General features: G+C 38.2%; 1 long non-coding RNA gene across 1 annotated transcript in view; it reads left to right on the forward strand.

The window, feature by feature from the left end:
• LOC103244926 (uncharacterized) overlaps window positions 1–21,252 on the forward strand; it is a 541,863-nt gene that overhangs the window by 126,396 nt on the left and 394,215 nt on the right. The window lies entirely within an intron of this gene.

Here is a 21,252-nt window from a genome sequence, read left to right on the forward strand (position 1 = left end):
TTCAGTCTGAAGACAACTCTTTATTATTTTTCAATCAGCATTTCATGATCAGTGTCAGATCACCGCAGCTCATGCACAGCAGCAGGTGGACCAGATACTGAATATTAAATTAGCAAAATAACAAGGCGAAATTCTCCTTGCAAGCTCTGATTCTTTCCTTGCCTTCCTCCCACACATACAAATCCAGAGACAAAAAGTAAAAGGATATTGGGACAAACTGCAGTTATATGGCACAGGGATTCTTATGTATTTAACCTTGCTTTATGTATGTATTGGCTTCTGTGATAGCATTGCATGTGATAAATAGCTGATTGTGTAAGATGTCTCTATTATGCCTCTAAAGATTATTTATACTTTCTCAAGAATAGAATACTTGATAAACTCAATTCATAACTGAGATACTCTTGCTTCTACTTAATAGAATATTCCGGCTACTCCCTTTTCTATTCTACCCTCTCCACAATATACACACATGCACCACTTTTCAAAATGGCTGCTAGCCTAGTTATGGACATGGTCAGGAAAGAACATTGTCAGTCTTTTATAGATAGAAAGTAACTGTGTGTACAAATATTAAGAAAAATCTTTCATTTCAACTCAGACATCCTACCCCCACAAGCTAATCAATCTGATCCTCATGCTACGTGGTTGAAGTTTGACTATTTTACCACTTTTCCTCAGTATATTCTCTGTTAAAAATTACATAAATGGGACAAAACTGTGCCATGTTATAGTTCTCAGAGCAGCTATAGTTTTTTCCTAAAGAAAACAAGGCTTTTATACATCCGACATCACCTAGCAGCTGAGGGATGCCGAGTTAGCCAAATTCTACTCTTGACTCCTGACAGATTCTACTTTAATTACAAGAATAAAATTTTTTTTTTCCCAAGAAGGACAGCTGTGCTTTTTATAAGCATTATATTATTTATGATTTATGGCAAATTATAAGAAAATAAAAGTCATGCTTGCATCCACAATTGCAGTTAAAGTAAATTTTATTGCTACAATTTTGCAACACAAACAAAAACAACTCAGTATGTAGAATAATAATGACACCATTGAATATGTATTTTTAATGTCACATTAAATGTAAAACAGATTATTTATGGTATTGTTACCAAGAATACATGTATCATTTTGAGTAAAACAAATTCTACTCATATTCTGTTAAGTATCTTAAAATACAATAAACATTTATTCGGTAAGTATCCATGAAGATTGAGGAAGATTAAGTTTATAGAACCTAAAAAATAATGCTAGGCTTATTTCCTGTGCTACTAGTGGTAACATAACAAGGGAAAACTGTAGAAGATGAAGCTTTCTAAAGTATAGAAGATGAAACTATTAAAGAGAGCCATAAAGTATCCAATCACATGGAGAATTTTCCAGCAGCCTAGGTGAGACATAGCTTGAGCTCTGCTTATGTTTGAGATAAAGTATGCCAGGTTTCCCAGCTCAGGGGTTCTGCTGGGTTACGGGGAAGTCCCTTAATGCTGGAGCAAGGATAGGCTTAACTGTTGGCATGTATGAAAAGATGATATAATGGATAACTTTCTGCTGTAGAAATAAGCATATGAGTGTAATTGTCAGGATGGCTATTATGAGAAGACTCCTTTTCCAAAAAAATTCTGAAAGCCACATTGAATGAATTTCCTCAAAGTAAGTGAAATTCACAATGACAACTTTATATATTCCAAGTGTTCTCTGATGACGTTTTCATTATTTAGAACAGGTATCAGCAAACTGTAGCCCACAGGCCAAATGGGGCTCATTGCCTGTTTTCTGTTTTTTATTTTTTCTTCTTAGATCTGATGTATGGTTTACAAAAAAACTGAACAGAAACTATAGGGAGTTCCCCTATATTCTGTCCACCCTGACCACAGTTCCCATTGCTATTAATATCTTCCCTTTGGTATACGTGTTAAAATTTGTAAACCAATATTGATGCATTATTATTAACTAAAGTCCATAGTTTACATTAGGGTTCACTGTTTGTGTTGTACATTGTGTGGGTCTTTCCCAGTGCCTAATGCCACATACACACTATTACAGTGTTGTCGAATACCTTCACTGCTCTCAAATTCTCCCGTGCTCCACCTGTTCATCCTTCCCCACCCTACCCGTAACCGTTGTCTTTTAGTTTGACTTTTGCAGAATGTTATATAGTGGGAAGCATACAGTATGTAGCCATTTCAGACTGGCTTCTTTCACTTAGCAATATGCATTTTAGGTTCCTCTATGTCTAGTCATGATTTGATAGCACATTTATTCTAATTGCTGAATAATATCACATTGTTCAACTGTATCACAGGTTGTTTATCTTAATTGCTTCCCATTATTGGAGATTATGAAAAAAGCTACTACAAACACCCATGTGCAGGTTTTGGTATGAACGTTAGTGTTTAACTTATTTAAGTAAATATCTAGGAGGACCATTGCTGGATCGTTTGGTAATATACTATGCTTAGCTTTGTAAGAAACTGTCAAGATGTCTTCTAAAGCAGTTGTACCATTTTGCATTGACACCAGCAATGAATGAGATATTTTGTTGCTTCACATTCTTGCCAGCATTTACTGTTGACAGTGTTTTGTATTTTAGCCACTCTAGTAGGTGGTTAGTGGTATCTCATAGCTGCTAATTGCCTGTTTTTGTAAATATAATTTTACTGGAACATAGCCATGCTCATTCGTTTACATATTGCCTGTGGCTGCTCTCATGCCACAATGGCAGAGTTGTCACCGACACCATATGGCCCACAAAGTCTAAACTATTACTGTCTGGCTCTTCACAGAAAATGTCTGTGGAGATTTGCTTTGGAGTATTTTTTTCTGGTCCTTTCCCTGATGACTTTTTAGAGCTTATACAAAATACCTATCAGATATTTACATTTGTTTCTCTAGAATAATCAAGAAGTATTGAAGATATTTTACGAGAGAAGTGGACGAAATTCATTATCAATGCAATAACCTAAAAGGTCTGTCCTTCAAAGAATTTGACCAAAATGACCTTTTTGTTCTTCTCTTTGTTGAATAACACTTTTTGGGAGACATTAAATATATAATAGTTGCTCAAAGCCAATAAATTATACTGTAAACCTTATAGATACAAATAGAATAATCTTGAACCTGTAAATGAAGCTTGTAGCATGTATATATGTGTGTGCCTATATATGTAAATATTTACTAATCAAGAAAAATTTTCATGACTGAAAAAATCTCACTTGTTATCAGGATTACTTCTTCATTCCCAACTTTCATATGATGCTGAGCAATAAAAATGAACACAATACTGATGCACACTATACCATGAATAATCTTAAAAGATGTCAGACACAAAAGAATACGTGGTTTTCATATACAGTTAGCATCAGCCATTACTGTAATTATCTTGAAAGACAGAAATTGGTTGCTTGGAAAAGAATGGCATGAAATACACTGAAAAATGGAAGCTATTGTGGCATTTAAAGGTAGAAACTAATTTATTCTCATGAGTTGCATGTGAACTATTTATTGGTCACAGTATGTCTTGGAGCAATATTTCCAAAATCTGTTGCCACATATTTTTATATCTGAATCCAGTCCTACTGATTCATGATCTGAATTATGAAGCACCCAAGGTGATTCTGATACTGTTCCATCATTTTTGGTCATCATTTTAAAATCTACTGTACCAAAATATCTAGGAAGGAATTCTTTGGAAAGTCAGAACCAGTGTTTAGTATCTAAGTGATGCTTGGAGAAGTTAGTCTATTTTAATTGATAATTAGTCTATTAGTGTTAAATAAAATTTATTTTGAGATGTGTGTAATGAAATTTCTTTTGATGATGTGTGCATGTCCAGTCTCTTTCAGAAATATTTTATTTCTTTCAAATAGAAAATATGGATTCCCTCCTTTGATTCCTCCCTGGGGGCAAGGGAGCTCTTCCAAAATGCAGATATGTTCCTGGCTGTCCTCTGATACTCTCCATTGTGACTGTCCTTTTCCCTCCAGAAGTCTCCTTGGCCTAGCCTATGAGGCCTTCCATGTGGATCATTGAAAAAAAGGAAGCAGCCCAGCCACAGTGTACCCCTTCAGCTGAGTGCCATGTGCAGGGCACAACCTGCTGGCAATCCTTGGAGGCCCTGACTGAGTCTCCTTGCCCCTAAATTCAATCTTGCTTAATAAAGTAGCCAAAATTTTGGTTCACGCCTCCCCCCCCATGAAGTCACCAACTATAAACTACTGATTACATGGCCACAGGTTGGGTGTGGACATAATGCCTTTACAAACTGTCACAGTCACAAAAATGTCAACAGTGGAATGACATTGAACTGCTGAGCCACTGTAAGTCATCTTTGGTGAATCACTTAAGTTGTAATATTCAATTTCTCCTAAAATATTCATTTTTAAATTCTTGACCAGAAACCTCCATGACAGTTAGATTATATGCTGAGAAGAGAACCACAGATCTGCCCTCTGAGGCAGTGAAATTGTTTTCTGTGGCTGATTCTGCCTCTGCCTACATACAGTTAAAAAAAATTCACACATGTTCTATCTTGATGTCTTTATGAGAACCTAAGTTAGTTATTATTCTTCCTGTGCCACATTACTATGTATCACATGTAAGTAAAAGCACTATAAAGGGAGAGGCACATCCATTTCTTTTCATTCCACATTTTAGCCTCCCTGGTTCAGTTTGGCACCTCTTCCCTACATTATTATGAAAGATTCCTCACTGGTGTCCCACTCTGAAGACGAGCCTCCCTGCAGCCCACTGTGGACCACTGTTTTGTTAACCTTCCTAAACCACGAATAGGAGAGCAATTGCCCTCTACTTTTAAAACTTACTAGTTTCTGGCAGGGCAATGTTTTACAATCTTTTATCTAGCATTTAAAGCCCTTTATAACTGGGTCTAACACAAGCCTTCTCCAGTCAATCTGATTTTATGGCTGCTCTTCTTTCTTTCTTCCTTTTTTTTTTTTTGAGACAGAGTCTTGGTCTGTCACCCAGGCTGCCAGGCTGGAGTGCAGTGGTGTGATCTTGGCTCACTGCAACCTCCACCTCCCAGTTTCAAGTGATTCTCCTGCCTTAGCCTTCTGAGTAGCTGGGGTTACAGATGCATGCCACTATGCCCAGCTAATTTTTATATTTTCAGTACAGACAGCATTTCACCATGTTGGTCAGGTTGGTTTTGAACTTCTGACCTTGTGTTCCACCCACTTCGGCCTCCCGAAGTGCTGGGATTACAGGTGTGAGCCACCGTGCCCAGCGTTATGGCTGCTCTTCTGTGAAAGTAATTTTTATTCTGTGCCTCTACATGTGCTATTTCATCTGCCTGGAATGCGTTTGTCACCCAGCATTGCCATGATAGAATTTCTATCTCTCTTTAAAACCATTAACAACATCTGGGTTTTGCTATCCATCTGACCCAGTACTAATTAATATCTTTTTTCTTTGTACTGCTATGACACCTAACAATTTCAAAAAGCATCCTTGCTAATTTGTTTGAGTTCATTGTAGATTCTGGATATTAGTCCTTTGTCAGATGTATAGATTGTGAAGATTTTCTCCCGCTCTGTGGGTTGTCTGTTTACTCTGGTGACTGTTCCTTTTGCCGTGCAAAACTTTTTAATGATTTAATCAAGTCCCAGCTTGATTAAATCTTTATTTCTATTGTATTTGCTTTTGGGTTCCTGGTCATGAAATCCTTGCCTAAGCCAATGTCTACAATGGTTGCAAAAATTGTGGAACCAACCCAAATGCCCATCAACCAATGGATGGATAAATAAACTGTTTTTTTAATACACACACACACACACACACACACACACACACACGATGAAATACTACTCAGCCATAAAAAGGAATGACTTAGTGACATTCACAGCAACCTGGATGACATTGGAGAGTATTATTCTAAGTAAATCAGGAATGGAAAACCAAACATATGTTCCCATTTATAAGTGGGAGCTAAGTTATGAGGATACAGAGGCATAAGAATGACACAATGGATTTTGGGGACTCAGGGGGAAAGGGTGGGCAATGGGTGAGGGATAAAATACTACAAATTGGGTGCAGTGTATACTGCTCTGGTGATGGGTGCACCAAAGTCTCACAAATCACCACTAAAGAACTTACTCATGTAACCAAACACTATCTGTTCCCCAATAACCGATGAAAATGAAAACATTTTTAAGAACGCATCCTTGTTCCTTATGCTTCCTCTTGGGTAGATATTTATATACCTGTTTTGTATATAAATGTATGCATTTCCTATTTCAATGTTTCTGAAATTGGAGTATGTTTTTAAAAACTCTATGTATAGTTAGATTTTCTTTTTTCTATGAATTTCTTATTTTGGTTTCACTTAAATCCTTGGTGCCTTATGTCCAGTAAAATATAGTCTATGCCTCGTCATCCTTTGCTGTAATGTGAGTTTCTTGGGAGGAAAGTACCATGTCTTACACAATTTTCTATTTTCCACAGCTCCTTGCACAGAATAGGTAATCAATACATTCTTTTTAAAGGAGCAAAATACATAAGATGATATAAAAATGAAAGATATACTATTCTGTGGGCTCTCTGTGAAATAAGATCCTGCAAGGTTCTCTGTAAGTTCAAATAAAAATCCCTCTCCATTGCTCATGTTATTTGTGCCTATTGTACCCTTGTCATGATTTACTGGAAGAAATATGATAGACTTTGTTTCCTATGATGTTTTGTGCATGCTCTGTTTATTTTTTTCTCTGAAGTCCAGCTTCTGTGTTAATTTTTATGCCAGAATATTTGAGTAGCCAATAGTACCTTTTGCCTTGCTTTACTAAAGTAATCTTGCCCAGCCAGCAGGGAAGCCTATTAGTAGCTTTCTTCGAATCTATTTACAACAAATTCTTTCTATTTATTAAGTAAAACTCTTTACTGAAGTCATCCAAACACATTTTGATGCTACTTCCTGGGCCTAAGTTAGAAGAAATATCAATTCAAATCGCCTCAAAAAGATTTCCAATTATTGATGTGCTTAGAATATTGAGAGATTTACCTGGAAACTTTAATTTCTCTCTCTTTTGTTCCTTTAAGTTTCTTCCTCCGTTTTTGAAACAAGACTTTATTGTTTCAGAAATTTTCTTCACTTGATCTTTGAACTAAAGCATATCCTTGTTATTTCTCTTTCTCCCTTTGGGTTATTGATCTAATTTTTGAAGGATAAAAGCAAAATTAAAAAATAAGAAACCTCATCTATAATATCGTACAACAACTTCATTTTTGATTATGCTTTTCTAATCTCTATCTAGATAACAAAAATAATTAGAGCAGTGAACATTTTATGTTTACCTTTTGCCATGCTCTGAGGGAAGCATTTTACATCAATTTTCTTATTTCATCTTTCAGTAAACCTATGGGGATAAATTATTGTTATTTCTATCAAATATAAGCTGGATAATATCACCTCTCTTCTCAAAGACCTCCAAGGCTTTTTCATTTCCTCTGAGATGCTCTCTGTGTATTATGAGGTCTTCACAGCCTGTCCGCTAGCCCCCACCCCACCATTTTTATGACCCCCTCTGCCACTCTGCTCTTCACCTTTCTATGCTTGGCATTTGCACCTCTTTTCTTGTCAGGCACATTCTTGCCTCAGAGCTTTTGTACTTGCTGCCTTTGGAATGCCCTTTCCCTGGATGGTTATCTGCATGACTTGCCCCCTCACTTCCTTCAGTTTATCATCCAAAGTCATCTTCGGGTAGGGGACACCTTACCTGGCTCTATCTAAAATGCTATCCCTCAGTAATTCATAACCCATTCTCTGCTTTCCTTATTTTGCTTTCTAACATTTTTTCATGTTTTAATATACTGTATATTTGTCTGCAATGTCTTTTATTAACTCACTTATTTAAAAGTGAAAGTCAGGAATTGGAGCCTCTTTTGTTGACTTCTGTATTCCCAGACCTTAGGACAGTGGCTCAAACATAATAGGCAAATGATAAATATCTGTTGAATGAATAAATGTCGGAATCGGAGATGTCAGGTAATTCAGGATCTTTTAATTGGTGGAGCTAGAATTAAACACAGATGATTTTATTTTGCACACTCAACTTTTAAATATATATTAAGAATTTGCTGGCCGGGTGCGGTGGCTCACGCCTGTAATCCCAGAACTTTGGGAGACTGAGGTGGGTGGATCACCTGAGGTCAGGAGTTTGAGACCAGCCTGGCCAACATGGCGAAACCCTGTATCTACCAAAAATATAAAAATTAGCCTGGCATGGTGGCATGTGCCTGTAATCCTAGCTACTCGGGAGGCTGAGGCAGGTGAACCGATGAACATGGGAGGCAGAGGTTGCAGTGAGATGAGATGGTGCCACTGCACTCCAGCCTGGGTAACAGAGTGAGACTCTGTCTTTAAAAAAAAAAAAAAGTAAATAAATAAATAAATAAATAAATAAAGTTTTTAAAAAAGAATTTGTTATGTAAAAAACAGAAGTTTGCCTATAGCTTCTCCATAAGTAATTCATCTATATTATATTGTTTGGCAATGTAGACCAAGACTCTGTGCAGAATTGACTTGGAGACCTCCTAAATGTTTTTCAGAAACATTGTTAGATGCATAATGCATTACGTTGTCTTTTCTCAATTTGTTTTTTAATTGAAATATGTCCATAATCTTCTCATCTCTGAACCACCAAATTAGACTGCAGTCTGTTGATCAAGATTGATTCTGAGCATGTGGAACACATTTTAAACAAGAAAGAATTTTGTTTGTTGTTTTTAATGTAATGGCTAATGCAGTGGAAACAGATTGCACGGACATTAAGCTTCTGTCCACACATCTATGCTCAACAACCTAACAGTAAACATTTGCCTTGATGATTGCTTCTACTGAAGAGATACAAAGAGTCATGGGTCCAATTTTTTTCTAATATTCTTGCCCTTAAAAATTATTTTCATTATACTTAAGTTCTGGGATACACATGCAGAATGTGAGTGTTTGTTACATAGGTGTACATGTACATGTGCCATGGTGGTTTGCTGCACCCATCAATCCGTCATCTGCATTACGTATTTCTCCTAATGCTATCCCTCCCCTTATCCTCCACCCCCTGACAGGCCCCAGTGTGTAATGTTCCCCTCCCTGTGCCCATATGTGCTCATTGTTCAACTCCCATTTATGAATGAGAACATGTGGTGTTTGGATTTCTGTTCCTGTGTTAGTTTGCTGAGAATGACGGTTTCCAGCTTCATCCATGTCCCTGCAAAGACATAAACTCATTCTTTTGTTTTTCTTTCTTTTTTGACATGGAGTCTTGCTCTGTCGCCCAGGCTGGAGTGCAGTAGCACAATCTCGACTTACTGCAAGCTCCTCCTCCCGGGTTCACGCCATTCTCCTGCCTCAGCCTCCCAAGTAGCTGGGACTACAGGTGCCCGCCACCACGTCTGGTTATTTTTTTTGTATTTTTAGTAGAGATGGTGTTTCACTGTGTGTTATCCAGGATGGTCTCGATCTCCTGACCTCGTGATCCACCTGCCTTGGCCTCCCAAAGTGCTGGGATTACAGGAGTGAGCCACTGGGCCAGGCCCTTTTGTTTGTTTGTTTTTGAGACAAAGTCTCCTCCTGTTGATCAGGCTGGAGTGCAGTGGTGCAATCTCAGCTCACTGCAACCTCCTCTGCCTCCCAGGTTCAAGTGATTCTTCTGCCTCAGGCTCCAGAGTAGCTGGAATTACAGGCACGTGCCACCATGCCTGAGTAAATTTTGTATCATTAATAGAGATGAGGTTTCATCATGTTAGCCAGGCTGGTCTTGAACTCCTGACCTTGTGAGCCGCCCACCTCGCCCTCCCAAAGTGCTGGGATTACAGGCGTGAACCCCAGTGCCCGGCCTGAACTCATTCTTTTTTATGACTGTATAGTATTCCGTGGTGTATATGTGCCACATTTTCTTTATCCAGCCTATCATTGATGGGCATTTGGGTTGGTTCTAAGTCTCTGCTATTGTGAATAGTGCCGCAATAAACATACAAATGGATGGTCTTTATAGTAGAATGACTTATAATCCTTTGGGTATATACCCAGTAATGGGATTGCTGGGTCAAATAGTATTTCTAGTGTTAGATCCTTGAGGAATCACCACACTGTCTTTCACAGTGGTCGAACTAATTTGCACTCCCACCAACAGTGTAAAAGCATTTCTATTTCTCCACATCCTCTCTAGCATCTGTTGTTTCATTACTTTTTAGTGATCACCATTCTAAATGGCATGAGATGGTGTCTCATTGTGGTTTTGATTTGCATTTCTGTAATGACCAGTGATGATGAACTTTTTTTCATATATTTGTTGGCCGCATATGTGTCTTCTTTTGAAAAGTGTCTGTTCATATCCTTCACCCACTTTTTGATGGGGTTTTTTCTTGTAAATTTGTTTAAGTTCCTTGTAGATTCTGGATATTAAATGCCTTTTGTCAGATGGATAGATTGCAAAAATTTTCTCCCATTCTGTAGGTTGCCTGTTCACTCTGCTGGTAGTTTCCTTTGCTGTGCAGAAGCTCTTTAGTTTAATTAGATCTCATTTGTCAATTTTGGTTTTTGTTGCCATTGCTTTTGATGTTTTAGTCATGAAGTCTTTGCCCATGCCTATGTCCTGAATGGTATTACCTAGGTTTTCTTCTAGGGTTTTTTATGGTTTTAGGTCTTATGTTTAAGTCTTTATTCCATCTTGAGTTAATTTTTGTATGAGGTGTAAGGAAGGGCTCCAGTTTCAGTTTTCTGCATATGGCTAGCCAGTTTTCCCAACACCATTTATTAAATAGGAAATCCTTTTCCCATTGCTCGTTTTCATCAGGTTTGTCAAAGATCAGACGGTTGTAGATGTGCGGTGTTTTTTCTGAGGCCTCTGTTCTGTTCCATTGGTTTATATGTCTGTTTTGGTATCAGTACCAAGCTGTTTTGGTTACTGTAGCTTTGTAGTATAATTTGAAGTCAGGTAGTGTGATGCCTCCAGCTTTGTTCTTCTTGCTTAGGGTTGTCTTGGCTATATGGGCTCTTTTTTGGTTCCATCTGAAATTTAAAGTAGTTTTTTTCTAATTCTGTGAAGAAAGTGAATGGTAGTTTATGGAATAGCATTGAATCTGTAAATTACTTTGTGCAGTATGGCCATTTTCACAATATTGATTCTTCCTATCCATGAGCATGGAATGTTTTTCCATTTGTTTGTGTCCTCTTTTATTTCCTTGTAGTTCTCCTTGAAGATGTCCTTCACATGTCTTTTAAATTGTATTCCTAAGTATTTTATTCTCTTTGTAGCAGTTGTGAATGGGAATTCACTCATGATTTGGCTCTCTATTTATTACTGGTGTATAGGAATGCTTGTGATTTTTGCACATTGATTTTGTAACCTGGGACTTTTCTAAAGTTCCTTATCAGCTTAAGGAGTTTTTGGACTGAGATGATGGGGTTTTCTAAATATACAATCATGTCATCTGCAAACAGAGATTATTTGACTTCCTGTATTCCTATTTGAATACCCCTTATTTCTTTCTCTTGCCTGATTGCCCTGGCCAGAACTTCCAATACTATGTTGAATAGGAGTGGTGAGAGGGCATCCTTGTCTTGTCCCAGTTTTCAAAGGAAATGCTTCCAGCTTTTTCCCATTCAGTATGATATTGTCTGTGGGTCTGTCATAAATAGCTCTTATTATTTTGAGATACATTCTGTTAATACCTAGTTTATTGAGAGTTTTTAGCATGAAGGGATGTTGAATTTTATCGAGGCCTTTCCTGCATCTATTGACATAATCATGTGATTTTTGTCATTGGTTCTGTTTATGTCATGGATTACATTTATTGATTTACATATGTTGATCCAGCTTTGCATCCCAGGGATGAAGCTGACTTGATCATGGTGGATAAGCTTTTAACTGTGCTGCTGGATTTGGTTTGTCAGTATTGTATTGAGGGTTTTTGCATCGATGTTCATCAGGGATATTGGCCTGAAATTTTCTTTTTTTTTTTTTGTCTCTGCTAGGTTTTGGTATTAGGATGATGGTAGCCTCATAAAAAGAGTTAGGGAGGCGTCCCTCTTTTTCTGTTGCTTGGAATAGTTTTAGAAGGAATGGTACCAGCTCCTTTTTGTACTTGGCAGAATTCACAGCTGGCAGAATTCAGCTGTGAATTTATCTGGTCCTGGGCTTTTTTTGGTTGGTAGCCTATTAATTACTGCCTCAATTTCAGAACTTGTTATTGGTCTATTCAGGGATTTGACTTCTTTCTGGTTTAGTCTTAGGAGGGTATATGTGTTTAGGAATTTATCCATTTCTTCTTCTATCCATATGTGTTTAGGAATTTATCCATTTATCCATTTGGATAAATAGAATTTATCCAAAATTTCTAGCTTATTTACATAGAGGTGTTTATAGTATTCTCTGATGGTAGTTTGTATTTCTATGGGATCAGTAGTGATAACCCCTTTACCATTTTTTATTGTGTCTATTTGATTCTTCTCTGTTTTCTTCTTTATTAGTCTGGCTAGCAGTCTATCTATTTTGTTGATCTTTTCAAAAAACCAGCTCCTGGATTCATTGATTTTTTGAAGGTTTTTCATCTCTCTATCTCCTTCACTTCTGTTTTGATCTTAGTTATTTCTTGCCTTCTGCTAACTTTTGAATTTGTTTGCTCTTGCTTCTCTAGTTCTTTTAATTGTGATGTTAGGATGTTGATTTTAGATCGTTCCCACTTTTTCCTGTGGGCATTTAGTGCTATAAATTTCCCTCTTAACACTGCTTTAGTTGTGTCTCAGAGATTCTGGTACGTTGGGTCTTTGTTCTCATTGGTTTCAAATAACTTATTTATTTCTGCCTTAATTTTGTTATTTACCCAGTAGTCATTCAGGAGCAGCTTGTTCAGTTTCCATGTAGTTGTGTGGTTTTGAGTGAGTTTTGTAATCCTGAGTTCTAATTTGGTTGCACTGTGGTCTGAGACACTGTTTGTTATGATTTCCATTCTTTTGCATTTGCTGAGGAGTGTTTTACTTCCAATTATGTGGTCAAATTTTGGGATAAGTGCTATGTGGTGCTGAGAAGAATGTATATTCTGTTGATTTGGGGTGGAGAGTTCTGTAGATGTCTATTAGGTCCGCTTGGTCCAGAGCTGAGCTCAAGTCCTGAATATCCTTGTTAATTTTCTGTGTCATTGATCTGTCTAGTATTGACAGTGGGGTGTTAAAGTCTCCCATTATTATTGTGTGGGAGTCTAAGTGTCTTTGTAAGTCTCTAAGAACTTGCTTTATGAATCTGGGTACTCCTGTATTGGGTGCGTATATATTCAGGATAGTTAGCTCTTCTTCTTGAATTGATCCCTTTACCGTTATATAATGGCCTTCTTTGTCTCTTTTGGTCTTTGTTGATTTAAAGTCTGCTTAATCAGAGACAAGGATTACAACCCGTGCTTTTTTTTTTTTTTTTTTTTTTGCTTTCCAATTGGTTGGTAAATCTTCCTCCATCCTTTTATTTTGAGCCTATGTGTGTCTTTGCACATGAGATGGGTCTTCTGAATACAGCACACTGATGGGTCTTGACACATTATCCAGTTTGCCAGTCTGTCTTTTAATTTGGGCATTTAGCCCATTTACATTTAATTTTAATATTGTTATGTGTGAATTTGATCCTGTCATTATGATGCTATCTGGTTATTTTGCCCATTAGGTGATGCAGTTTCTTCGTAGTGTTGATGGTCTTACAGTTTGGTTTGTTTTTGCGGTGGCTGGTACTCATTTTCCCTTTTTATATGTAGTGCTTCCTTCAGGAGCTTTTTGAAGGCAGGCCTGGTGGTGACAAAATCCCTCAGCATTTGCTTGTCTGTGAAGATTTTATTTCTCCTTCACTTATGAAGCTTAGTTTGGCTGGATATGACATTCTGGGTTGAAAATTCTTTTAAGAATATTGAATATTGGTCCCCACTCTCTTCTGGCTGTTGGGTTTCTGTAGAGAGATCTACTGTTAGTCTGATGGGCTTCCCATTGTGGGTAGCCCGATCTTTCTCTCTGGCTGCCCTTAACATTTTCAACCTTGCTGAATCTGATGATTACGTGTCTTGGGGTTGCTCTTCTTGAGGAGTATCTTTGTGGTGTTTGCTGTATTTCCTGAATTTGAATGTTGGCTGCCTTGCTAGGTTGGGAAGTTCTCCTGGATAATATCCTTAAGAGTGTTTTCCAGCTTGGTTCCATTCTCCCCGTCACTTTCAGGTACACCAATCAAACATAGATTTGGTCTCTTCACATAGTCCCATATTTCTTGGAGGCTTTGTTCATTCCTTTTTGTTCTTTTTTCTCTAATCTTGTCTTCAGGCTTTATTTAATTAAGTTGATCTTCAATTTCTGATATCCTTTCTTCCGCTTGATCAATTTAGCTATTGATACATGTGTATGCTTCATGAAGTTCTCGTGCTATGTTTTTCAGCTCCATCAAGTCATTTATGTTCTTCTCTAAACTGGTTATTCTATTTAGCAGTTCCTGTAATGTTTTACCAAAGTTCTTAGCTTCCTTGCATTGGATTAGAACATGCTCCTATAGGTTGGAGGAGTTTGTTATTACCCACCTTCTGGAGCCTACTTCTGTCAATTCATCAGATCATTCTCTGTCCAGTTTTGTTTCCTTCCTGGTAAGGAGTTGTATTCCTTTGCAGGAGAAGAGGCATTCTGGTTTTTGGAATGCTTTTTGTTTTGGTTTCTCCTCAACTTCGTGGATTTGTCTACCTTTCATCTTTGATCTTGGTTACCTTTGCATGGGGTTTTTGAGTGTTCATCCTTTTTGTTGATGTTGATGCTATTGCTTTCTCTATGTTAGTTTTCCTTTTAAAGGTCAGGCCCCACTGCTGCAGGTCTGCTGGAGTTTACTGGAGGTCCACTCCAGACACTGTTTGCCTGGGTATCACCAGCAAAGGCTGCAGAATATAAAGATTGCTGCTTGTTCCTTCCTCTGAAAGCTTTGTCCCAGAGGGCACCTGTCAGATGCCAGTTGGAGCTCTCCTTTATTAGGTGTCTGTTGACCTCTGCTGGGAGGTTTCTCCCCGTCAGGTGGCATGGGGTTCAGGAACCCACTTGAGGAGGCAGTCTGTCCCTTAGCAGGGCTTGAGCACTGTGCTGGGAGATCTGCTGTCTTCAGAGCTGGCAAGCAAGAGTGTTTAAGTCTGCTGAAGCTGCACCTACAGCTGTCCCTTCCCCCAGGTGCTCTGTTCCAGGGAGATGGGAGCTTTATCTATACGCCCCTGACTGGGGCTGCTGCCTTTCTTTCAGAGATGTCCTTCCCAGAGAGGAGGAATCTAGAGAGGCAGTCTGGCTACAGCGGCTTTGTGGTGCTGCAGTGGGCTATGCCCAGTTTGAACTTCCTGGCAGCTTTGTTTACACTGTGAGGGGAAAACCACCTACTCAAGCCTCAGTAAAGGTGGACGCCCCTCCCTACATCAAGCTCAAGCGTCCCTGGTCGACTTCAGACTGATGTGCTAGCAGCAAGAATTTCAAGCCAGTGGATCTTAGCTTGTTGGTCTACGTTGAGGTGGGATCCCCTGAGCAAGACCACTCAGCTCCCTCGCTTCAGCCCACTTTACAGAGGAGTGAGCAGTTCTGTCTCATTGGTGTTCCAGGTACCACTGGGGTATGAAAAAAATAAACTCCTGCAGCTAGCTGGGTGTCTGCCCAAACGGCTGCCCAGCTTTGTGCTTGAAACCCAGGGTCCTGCTTGTGTGGGTAGCTGAGCGAATCTCCGGTCTATGGGTTGCAAAGACAGTGGGAAAAGTGTAGTATCTGGGCCAGATAGCACCATTCCTCACAGCACAATCCTTCATGGCTTCCCTGGGATAGGGGAGGGAGTTCCCCCAACCCCTTGTGCTTCCTGGGTGAGGTGATGCCACACCCTGCCTCTGCTCGCCCTCCATGGGCTACACCCACTGTCTAACCAGTCCCAAGGAGATAAGCCAGGTACCTCAGTTGGAAATGCAGAAATCACTGCCTTCTGCATTGGTCTCACTGGGAGCTGCAGACTGAGGCTGTTCCTATTCGGCCATCTTGCCCAATAATCCTAAAAAGTTAAGCATTTATTTGAATACAAACACTGAAAAAATCTTGTATCCTTTAAATACACTTTTTGGGAGACTAGTTTGGTGACATGCTTCTGGAACAGGAGCTAGAGTATAGTCACTCAGCTAATAGGGGCAGAAAGTCATTTACTAAAGTGATCATAGCCAGCCACCTTGTTAATGTCAAGGATGATTTAAACTGACTGATTTGATGGCTGCCTCTTCCTACCAGAGGGCTCAGTGCCTGAAAAGGCTCGCGTATGTAATTTAGGTCTTCATAATTCCCATCAACATAATGATGTACATAAAGCTGAAATAAAATTACCACTTTTCCCAAGATGGAATGTACACATTCTCTCTCCTTAAACATCCATCTTTTAGAGACAGAAATGATAATGTGGTTGATTGGAAAATGATAGCTTAATGCCTGTTTGGTGGTTTGGGTTATCTAATGAAGTATTCAAAATTGTCCTGTTAGTGCTCTGGAGACCACTGGCACCATTGTATGTACGTTCTGGATAGAACGGGACAGGACAAGCATCTTAGCCTAGTATTCCAGACTACATTTCCTATATTCTATTATAAGCTTATACTTTCAGGTTAGTATTTGAGTGATTCGTGTTTGAACCACAGTTTTATAAAACAACAATGCTTTATAAAATCTCCTGTCATCCCCCAGTTTTTAATATGCCATCGAGGTCTCTGATGCTCTGATTCTCTCTTTACTCCCTGTCTTATGAAGCCCCAAGCCATGTGTCTACCATTTTTTGGAACATCCCCTTTCCTTCGTTAGATATCACTATACTTGGTCTCCAAATTTAGGAAGATAAAAGCCTGGGGACTGAGTTTATCAAGAGAATTCCCATTGAAATAGAGCAGAGAAGAGAAAAGGAAAAGAGGATGAGCAAAAAGAAAAAAAAAAAACCAAATTCTTTATAACTGGGTGCTAAGTATGTCTAGCATCAGTCAAGCACAAAATTTTCATTTTCTCATTCAGAATTAGTTTTATGTAGGAACAGGCTTATTACTGTGATTGACTCCATAAAAGTCAAACCAGAAAAAAGCAACATACTTGATAATCCATAGTTCGTTCATGAATGATTCAGCCATATGGAAACAGATATATTTTCTGTTCATTTCTCATGGGAAGGGAATATTTTTTTTTACTTCCGCATATATGAATCAAAATATTATAACAGCAATTTTTACTTCCACATATATGAACCAAAATATTTTAACAGCAATTACCTTTTTAATTACTCTAAAATTTGACATTTACCTTTGATTTGAACTTTATGCTAAAAGCATAATGGGATAATGGCAGTTTTCTTTTTCTTCTTTTAGAAAATCTCCAACATACTTCTTTTCATTATTTCTGAACTCCTGAAAGACAGCACACATGGTGTGTCTCTGCCAAAATTTTGCTTTCAGACTCAGAATTAGTGCTGAGCAGAATGTACCCTTAATCACACCTACCTTGCTAAAGCATGCTGATTCAAGTCTTTATCTTCAAGATTTTCCTAAAAGGAGGGAAAATGGTAATTAAAGGACTGGCTCCCTTCCTGCAAGCCTTAATATCATCATTTGTGAAAAAAGTCTCTGCCATGTTCTTTGCTGCCAAGGTGGGCATTCCATTTCACATTCATGTTTATTTGTTATTTATTTATTTATTTATTTTGTAAGTGGTTGTCACTTTCTTGATTGTAGATACAAGATTCTTGCCAAGGTTGTTTCTTATTTTGAGCAGAGAATGTGAGTGTGTATATAAGTGGAGTGGTAAAGGTAAAATAATAATTTAATTGGACTATGTGCTTTCACAATAGATCAGTCTTTTTCTGGTAGTCTTTGTCTGTGTCTCTCCCTGCAGAAGCAGGTCCTGAGACAAGACAAGGATTTGAGTACAAGTAGTTTATTTGGCAGATGCAGGCAACACGGGTAGGGAGGAGAGGAAGAGAGTCATGGAAATGGGGGTAGCCGATGTTGGGAGGACTATAAAGGCAGCCTCTGCTGTCAGTGACTAAACCTTACTACCTCTGGAGAATTCTGGGAAATAGTGTTGTAAGGTTAAAATAAAATCCTAAGCCCCCAGTGACTGAATGGACCCCCTTTTGTGGCCAAGGTGACCCCAGAGAAACCTTAAAGCTGAGTTCCCAGCCATGATGGAATGGGAGGTCAGACATGCTTTGTTATACCCCGTCTCTTTTATCGTTTAGACACAAATGATTGGCATTAATGTTAAAATAGAGATCATAAGACTGACAGAACAGGCTCTTTGTGGCAATAAAGTACCAAATTATAAACAAGTCCTAAGGCCATGCTAGGCAAGGGTTAAGTCATGCACCCCTTCAGTCAAACAATAAACAAAGAATAAACAGTACTTTTCAGTCAAAGAATAAACAATAACCACTCATTTGGTTCAGTAGTCTGCACTTTTCCACCCTTCCTGGACATAGATCCTAATGCAGGGGGCCTTAACTGCTGTGTACCCAGGCAGATTTCCAGGCATCTGGAGCACTCACTTTCCTGGATTGGGAGTTTAGGCTGCTGTCTAACCCCTACAGAGAATTTGGGGTGGAGGAGGTTTCCCAGCTCCTGACCTAGGCCCATCTCTAGGTTTTTGGTGGCTGCCCACTGAATTTTCCCTAAGGCTGGTGCTTGTGCCTGCCATTGAAGGATCTGTAGGTGGACCTACTTGGTCTGGCTGTGCCCTTATGATCAGGGAACTCAGACCACTGTGCCTTCGTAAATCAGCCCATTGCCTGAAGCAACAGAGAGCTTTGGTCAGTAAACAAGGATCAGTATACATCCAGCCACATTGGCTGTAGCCAACTCTTACCTGTAAGCACCAGCTATTGGCTTGTAGGTAGAAATGAACAGCCCAGTGTAAAACCTGCCCAAATTAGTGTGTAGGGCTATAGAAGCAAAACCAAAAAGCCCTACTTAGCATTCTGTACAGTCACACCCCCCAGGAAGATGGGAAAAGGAAAATAATAATAATATAGGAAAAGAAAGAAAAATAAAAAATTCTACCTGCATGAAAATAATGATAAAAATTAGAAGTGCCAACATCTCCAGATGAGAAAAAAAAAAAAAAAAAACAGCTCAAGAATTATAGCACCATGAAAAAATCTGTATTTATTGATACCACCAAGGGATCACATTAGCTCTCCAGCAGTGATCCCTAACCAAAATCGAAATTCAGAAATGACAGATAAAGAATTTAGAATATGGATTGCAAGGAAGCTCAATGAGATCCAAGACAAGGTTAAAAAATCAATACACAGAAACTTCTAAAGAAATCCAGGAAATGAAGGAAGAGATAAATATCTTAAAAAGAAATCAATCAGAGCTTCTGGAATTGAAAAACTCACTTAAGGAATTCAAAATACAATGAAAACCTTTTATCAATAGAGTGGGCCAAATGAAAGGATTTCAGAGCTTGAACACTAGTCTTTTGAATTAACTCAATTAGATAAAAATTAAAAGAAAATAAAAAAAGCAGTCTTTGAGAAATATAACATTGTGAAAGGTGATGAATTATTGACATTCGTGACAGAAGAGAAAAAGAAAAGAGCCTGGAAAACATACTTGGAATAATTCAAGAAAACTCTCTTAATCTTGCTAAAGAGATAGATATCCAGATACAAAAAATCCAGAGAACATCTGTGAGATACTATACAAAATGAACATCACCAAAGGCATACAGTCACCAGAATGTCCAAGGTCAGAGCTAAAGAAAAAATCATAAAGGCAGCTATAGGATAAAGTCAGATCATGTACAAAGGTAACCACTTCAGGTAAACAGAGGACTTCTCAGCAGAAACCCTTAGAAGCCAGGAGAGCTTAGGGGACCTATTTTCAGCATTCTTAAAGAAAATAAGTTCCAATCAACTATTTCATATCCTGGCAAACTAAGCCTCATAAGCGAAGGAGAAATGAAAGCTTTTCCAGAGAAGCAAGCTCTAAGTGAATATGTTACTGCCAGGCCAGCCTTATAAGAGCTCCTTAAAAGAGTTCTAAACATGGAAATGAAAAAGCAGTGCTTGTTACCATAAAAACACACTTAAATAAATAGCCTGAAGATTCTATAAAGCAATCACATGATAGAAACTACAAAGCAACCAGCTAACAACCTCACAATAAGATTAAAACTTTACGTATCAATATTAAGATCAAAACTTGACATAGCAATATTAACCTTAAATATAAATGGTCTAAATGCCTAATTTAAATGCACAGAGTAGCAGGTACCGTTAAAAAACAAGATCCATCTGTCTGCTTCAAGAGACTAATTTCACATGTAGCAACACTCATAGGCTCAAAATAAAGGCTTGGAGAAAGATCTATCATGCAAATGGAAAATAAAAAAGAGGGTTGCTATTATATCAGATAAAACAGTCTTGAATGCAACAATAGTAAAAAAGGACAAAGAAAGACATTATATTGTAATTGTTTCTATTCAACAAGAAAACATAACTGTCCTAAATATGTATTTAACCAACATTGGAGCACCCAGATTCATAAAGCAACTACTTCTAGACCCATGAAAAGACTTAGTCACACAATAATAGTTTGGGACTTTAACACTCCATTGACAGCACTAGACAAATCGTCAAGGCAGATGACTAAAAAAGAAATCCAAGATTTAAACTCAGAAATTTTAGACATAAATGCAACATAAACTTAACATTTGATCAGTTGGAACCAAGACATCTACAGAATACTCTACTCATCAGCAACAGAATATACATCCTTCTCATCTGCAAATGGAAGGTAATACAAGATCGACCACATGCTCAGCCATAAAGCAAATCTCAGCAAATTCAAAAACAAATGAAATCATACTAACCATACTGTTGGACCAGAATGGAATACAAATAGAAATTAATATCAAGATCTCTCAAAACTATACAATTACACAGAAACTAAACAATTTGCTCCTGAATGACTTTTGGTAAACAGTGAAATTAAGGCAGAAATAAAAAAAATTATTTAAAGTAAATGAAAACAGAGATACAACATACCAAAATTTATGAAATGCAGCAGAAGCTGTGTTAGAAGAAAAGGATTTTTTGTTTTGTTTTGTTTTCTTTTTAAGCTTTTATTGTACGTTCAGGGATACATGTGCAGGTTTGTTATGTAGGTAAACTTTAATTACAGGGGTTTGTTTTACAGATTGTTTTGTCACCCAGGTATGAAGCCTAATACTCAATA

Source organism: Chlorocebus sabaeus, chromosome 23 (assembly GCF_047675955.1).
Source record: "Chlorocebus sabaeus isolate Y175 chromosome 23, mChlSab1.0.hap1, whole genome shotgun sequence".
NCBI lineage: Eukaryota > Metazoa > Chordata > Mammalia > Primates > Cercopithecidae > Chlorocebus > Chlorocebus sabaeus.